Raw genomic sequence first — 6,000 nt, forward strand, 5'->3', positions numbered from 1 at the left:
CGCTGCTTGAAAACACGAGGTCATCGGAGCGTGACGTCACGGAACTGTATCCACTGATGACAGACTGAGGAAGTCGATATAAAATCTGTCAATGTAGAGGATCAAACGCAAATGCGGCGAAAATAATGGCTGTTTTTAACGTCAAATAGCAGATTGTGAATATTTTTGGTTCCAAGGCGTTTTTGAAACAAATAAATGGGATTAAAGTAAAATCTGATGCTTTCCCGGCGAAAAAGGCTATTCGGGCTTCCATCCGGGTGGTCTCCCTCCATTCTGCCTGAATTAATTCAAATAAATTACAATAAAAATAAAGGGGATAAATAAATAAATTTAATTAAAGGGGAAAAATAAAATTGAAATAAAATTTAAATAAAGGGGATTGTTAGGGGAGATATGGAAAGATTAAATGGATATAAGTAGAATGCAGATTGTGATCTACGTTACACACCCACATCATTTGCTTAGTGGAATAAGCGTATAGCAGCATGGCTGTTCAATAGAAAAACGGGTGAAAACCATAATATATTAGTGCCCCATCGCTCAAGTACCTCTATGTTATCCCCGGAGAAAGTTTTCGCTAGTGTCTCAAAGGACAAAAATATGAGATGAAAATGGTTGATGACTCAAAGAATGGAGTTAAATACTTTATCAGTTCACATTCTCAATGGGATATTTCTCAATGTAAGTACACTCTTGAATCAGGGTTTCCGTAGGGTTTTATTTAATTGCCAGTTTTTCTTGGATGGCAACCAAAATTTAGGATGTATCACTCATTTCACTTTGCAAGCAACCCTAGAAATGTACCCAATAGTCTACCCATTGTAGGATTAAATATAAAGGAAGGCGGCTAATCACGAGAATTAATACCAATTACGACTAAAGCACGCGGAAAAATAAGGAATATACGAGAAATATGAGGCTTTTGGTAAGGTGAATTAAATATTTGGTACTGTGATGCCCATAAAGTTCGCTGAATGCCAACGGAAACCCTAAAATTTCAGCTCCTTTCTGCAGTTGGTTTCGGTTCAAAAACAGTGGGAATACCACTTGAAACTTATTTTTGTGTCTATCAAATACCTTTTTATTTCCTCTTAACGATCACTTGGATCTCAACTCCGGCCGATTGGGGAAAATTATTTAGGTTCCGCAACCTAGGTTACTAAGTAAATACATAAGATAGATTTTCAGCTAGCAATGGATCTCTTTAATCTTAATGGACAATAAACAAATATTTAAAAACGCTCGTAATGTAATTTTAATGGATCGTATAATTATTTTCCAGCTGGATTGTACTCCACGCATCGCGCTCTTGACGAAGCAATCTCTCTTTTCCAGAAAATCACCCGCCATAAGGGAGTCGACTAAAAGTAAATGCCGTATTGTGCCTTCTTAAATCCCTCGTCAGCCAATTTCTCCTTTGAGGAACTACTACTATGCTCGTTGATGATTTTTACTTCGATACCTTGCAATCAAGGCTCTATAGCTCTACTCTCTTAGCGAAGTGAATGCTGCACCGTACGATGACGTCAGAAGGCGTTTCATCTACATCTACATCTATATAATACCCCGCAATCCGCCTAAAAGGCGTGTGGCAGGGGGTGTTAGGACACCAGCCGTTTACATCTAAAAAAAATGAAGTACTCTAACGAGGTTGGTACTAGCGTCAATTAAAGTCCTTTATGGTACGGGGGAAAAACGAATTCCCATATCTATCCGTTCGGCAAAACATCTCTCTTAATTTATCGCTTCTATCAGACCTGGAAATATAGTGTGGCTCTAATATTATGTTCTCTGTGTCGCTCTTAAAGATATCCATTCTCAATTGTTCAAGCAATCTAAGCCTAGCGCGCAGCCTCCGAGCCTCCAATGGCTCCCAGCCTATTTCGCTTAACATCTGGGTAACGCTGTCTGTACGCCCGTAGCAGTTTTTGATGAAACGCGCAGCCTTCCTTTGTATTTTATTCAGTTCGCGGATTAAGTCTTTCTGCACTGGATCCCATACGCTCGCTGCATATTCAGGGTGCTGTCGGACGAGAGCGAAATAGCACCTTTCTTTCACTTTCTCATCCAAAAATCTTCCAACAATACGCTTGACGAATCCTAATTTCTTCAGGGCTATGCCGCAAATATTCTTTATATGTGTTCCCCACGTGAGGTTCGAGGTTATCGTAACTCCCAGGTATTTCACTTCGTCTGTTGCCTTTATGTTAATACCATCCACTGCATAAACATGGTTAGAATTGGACGAATTCCGCAAGAAAAGTAACGCCATGCATTTCCTCAGATTAGGTTCAGGTCCCCACTCTTGGCTCCACAAATGAACGTTGTTTAGGTCAGATGATAGAATTTCATAGTCAGAGTGATCACTAATTTCGCGATAGATGACAGCGTCGTCAGCAAATAAGCGTATTTTACTGCTAATGCGGGGGCAGAGATCATTAATGTATATTATGAACAACAGGGGGCCGATTACGGTTTCGTGTCACGTGACTTCAAGCGATATTCGAGCAATTTTAATTAGCATTTAATGAAGTTCGTGGAGTACCAGGAGAGTTTTGGCTTATATATTTGGACCCGTGATAAAATTGTCTGTCCAATGAGACTTACTGGCATGATGAACAAATTTCATGCATGCTCCCCATTGTTGCCAACCAAACAAATGGACGTGGTAAGAACCCGAAGAAAATACAGATCTCATCTTTTGAACAACGTGAAAATCTCTGAACCTAAATTTTAATATGATTTTAACCTTATAATAAATAAAATTTCTTACATAAAAACCTTTGTCAGTGCATTACCACAAGCTTTAAATTTTTGAAGGGGTGTACACGAGTAAATACTATAAAAAAAACACCTAAGGAATGAAAGTTCCCTACGCAATTTAGTTCGAAAAAGCTTCGTATTAAGGTAATTGCTTTGGTTTTGTGATTTCCCCAGACTCTTGAAGACGAAAAAAGGCAAGAAATTAAAGTGACTAAATTACACGGACACGAACCGTACACCTCAAAAGACGGGAAGTAAAAAAAAAAAACGAAGAATAACAATCTCAGCTTGCTTCCAAAATAAAAAAATATACGTTACGTTCTGACTTGATTAAAAAAAACACAAGAAGGCGAGAAATCGCATCTCGCGAACTCAAGGAATCAAGTAGAGTGGCTTCACAGCGGTTGCTCCTTGAGTGCTCTTTTCCTTGTCACCTTGGCGAGAGAATATTTTTGCATATTTTAAAAGTCTCAACTCTCCACCCCGCAGCGGCTGTTTTCCCTTCTCTGCCCCTGAGTGACAAAGTTAAACTCTTATTTCCGCCACCAACCGAGGTCTAATGTCGTCGCTCCACTCATCCGTGTTCTTTTCCAGTCTCCACGTATTACTCTCCGCGCCAATCTTCCGCCATCATCTCATCCGTGAAAAGGATAAACCCCGTCCTCTTTCAAGTGTCCCTTTCTCCTAAGTACATGGCATCTCTCCTCGGGAGAGGGAGACGAACTAACAGCCACACCCTGAGGGCTCCGTGAGACTTTTTTTCAGGAAAAAATTACCCTCATTTAAGAGGTTGCGATGCTCTCTACGTAACACAAAGCAAATGGTTAAATCCAAATTTTCCTCGTCATTACTTCTTCTGGGATAAAACATGTCCCCGATTAATTGAAATTAATTGATTTAGGAAGCTGCGGTTTTTTCAACATCGTACAAAACAAATAGTTAAATACAACCACGAAAAAAACTTTAGTTGGTACCTAATTTCCACACTTAATAAAAAACTCAACTACCAACCATGGTTTCGACGTGTTATGCCATTTTCAAGGAAATGGTAGCATGTCAAAACCATGGTCGAGAGTGGAGTTTTATATTAAAGCTTGGAAATTACAATTTGCAATGTAATTTTTACCATCCACCATGGAAATTACCATTACCATGTAATTTTTTATCATGGATATTTCGCACTCGCACCAATTTAAGCCTGAAACGATTTTCTGAGTTAAATACAAATTTTGCTATTCATTGATTTGTCTTTGCGGATAAAAAGAATACCTGTACAGATGAAATTCTTTCTGTAAAATCAGTATTTTTACATTTATTAGGCAATAAAATTTTAATACAAGCTAAAAAATCCAATTGCTCTCCAAAATTTTCCAATTGCTCTCGTTGATTCATGCGCTAATTTCAGTTAACAAACGTGGTTTGATTTTAAGCGCGGAATTAATTTTGTATTAATTCAAGAGTTTAGCTAACAATAAGAGCAAAAACACTTGCCTGCCTTTAGTTTTGGTCAAAACCTTAAATGATAGCAAACCTTGCATAAGTTTTCTTTATCTGATATGTATACTCTGATTGTGATAAATATTTCATTATTATTTAACGCGGCAAACACAGCAAGAGTTTATTTTTAATCATTGGTCCTCAAAACCATTATTCAATTACTGCCAAGTATTTTCATAAAATTCTGCACAATATATAGAGTTATCAAATTAATATCCAGTACATTTAATATGGCTTTCACAATATTCTATATACTTCTGCACATTTTGAATATTTTCCGGGAATAAATTTTTCTTCACTTCAAGAGTCATGTTCATGCGATCTCCCGAGTACGAGGAGAAACAAACTACTATCCCAATGTTACTAGTCACGAGAAGGTACACTTTCCATTAAAACTCACGTTCAAGTCGAAGACGCTGTCGCCGTACCTACCCATTTATTCACTCGGAAGCAACCTCTCCTTCAGATAGGAACACGATACGTTTAATACAATCACGAGTGGCGACAGACACGAAGCATTGATGCATACGAGGATTTTCTTGGAAAAGGAATTAAGCAATGACAGATGGATGACATAAGAAAAATAATAAATAAGGGTAAAAAGCGAGGGAATAGTCTTGGCTGCGAAATTTTATGCCTCACAACTGGGCCAAATTTATATAAAATGGCGGAATGCGACTTAAATCTCTCTGAAAGAATATCGGATACACAAGAGTAACAAGAAATGAAGTTTATTATTGCTCTCATAAAAAAGAACCATCAGTGGCGGAATCTACATGTAAGATCTTAAGCTGGTAGCTGATCAAGAAGAATTCTTTCTCATCGCACTTATACAGTAATTATTTCCAGAAAATAAAGAGGGCGGCACGAAGCATATCGTTTGAAGAAGCTAAAATAAGTATGCGCGAAAATAAATTAAATGAAACTGAAATGTATCAAAGCGATTATAAGAAAGAAAATCTTCAATATCGCTTAACATTATTTTATCTTTCTTTATCCCTTAAAAATCAATATGGCTTCTTCTCAACAATACATTGTTTTTTCTCTACATGACCAAGGCGCCAACTAAGTAAAAAATAAAAAAAATCAAGAGGCGAATGCAACAAACAAATCTGTTTTTTGAAATACTTCGTGTCATCCTTTTCATTTTGTGGAAATGGTTACTATAAGTGTAATGAGAAAGAATCTCTTACTCATCAAGGTGCATAAATAAACCAATTGTCATTAAGACTTTTTCATACACTCCAATTTTCATTGCATTAAGGGAGATTATTTCCAGTTTGCAGTTTAAATGCATTGTAAGGTATTCTGTATTTTCTGTCCCAGCGCTGACCAAATCCATGCAGAGTGCCAACTACCTTAAATTTTCGATGTAAAGAGTGTGCAAGTGTGATTTGGGCTCTTTGATTGTATCTCCGAACAAACTATGTAATCTAACGAAAATTAAACATATAAAGAGAATGGAAACGTCTATTAAAACATTCATTAAAGTGATGTCGGTCATTCAAAGTGCATACATCAACTAAAGAATCGATAAAATGAAGAACGAATTCTTGAACCATGACAGCGCACAGTGAGTGAATTGCAAAGCCGAGTTACGGAAGGATAAAAGGGTAAGATAAGCTCACTCCAAAAGTAATTGACACTCATTCAATTTCTTTATCGAGTGCCAATTTCTGAACGCGTCTTATTGCAATAAAACATAAGCTTTTAATTCCTTAAAACGAAGTTGGAGAGGCG

The sequence above is a fragment of the Ischnura elegans genome, chromosome 5 (genome assembly GCF_921293095.1).
Source record: "Ischnura elegans chromosome 5, ioIscEleg1.1, whole genome shotgun sequence".
NCBI classification, from domain to species: Eukaryota; Metazoa; Arthropoda; class Insecta; order Odonata; family Coenagrionidae; genus Ischnura; species Ischnura elegans.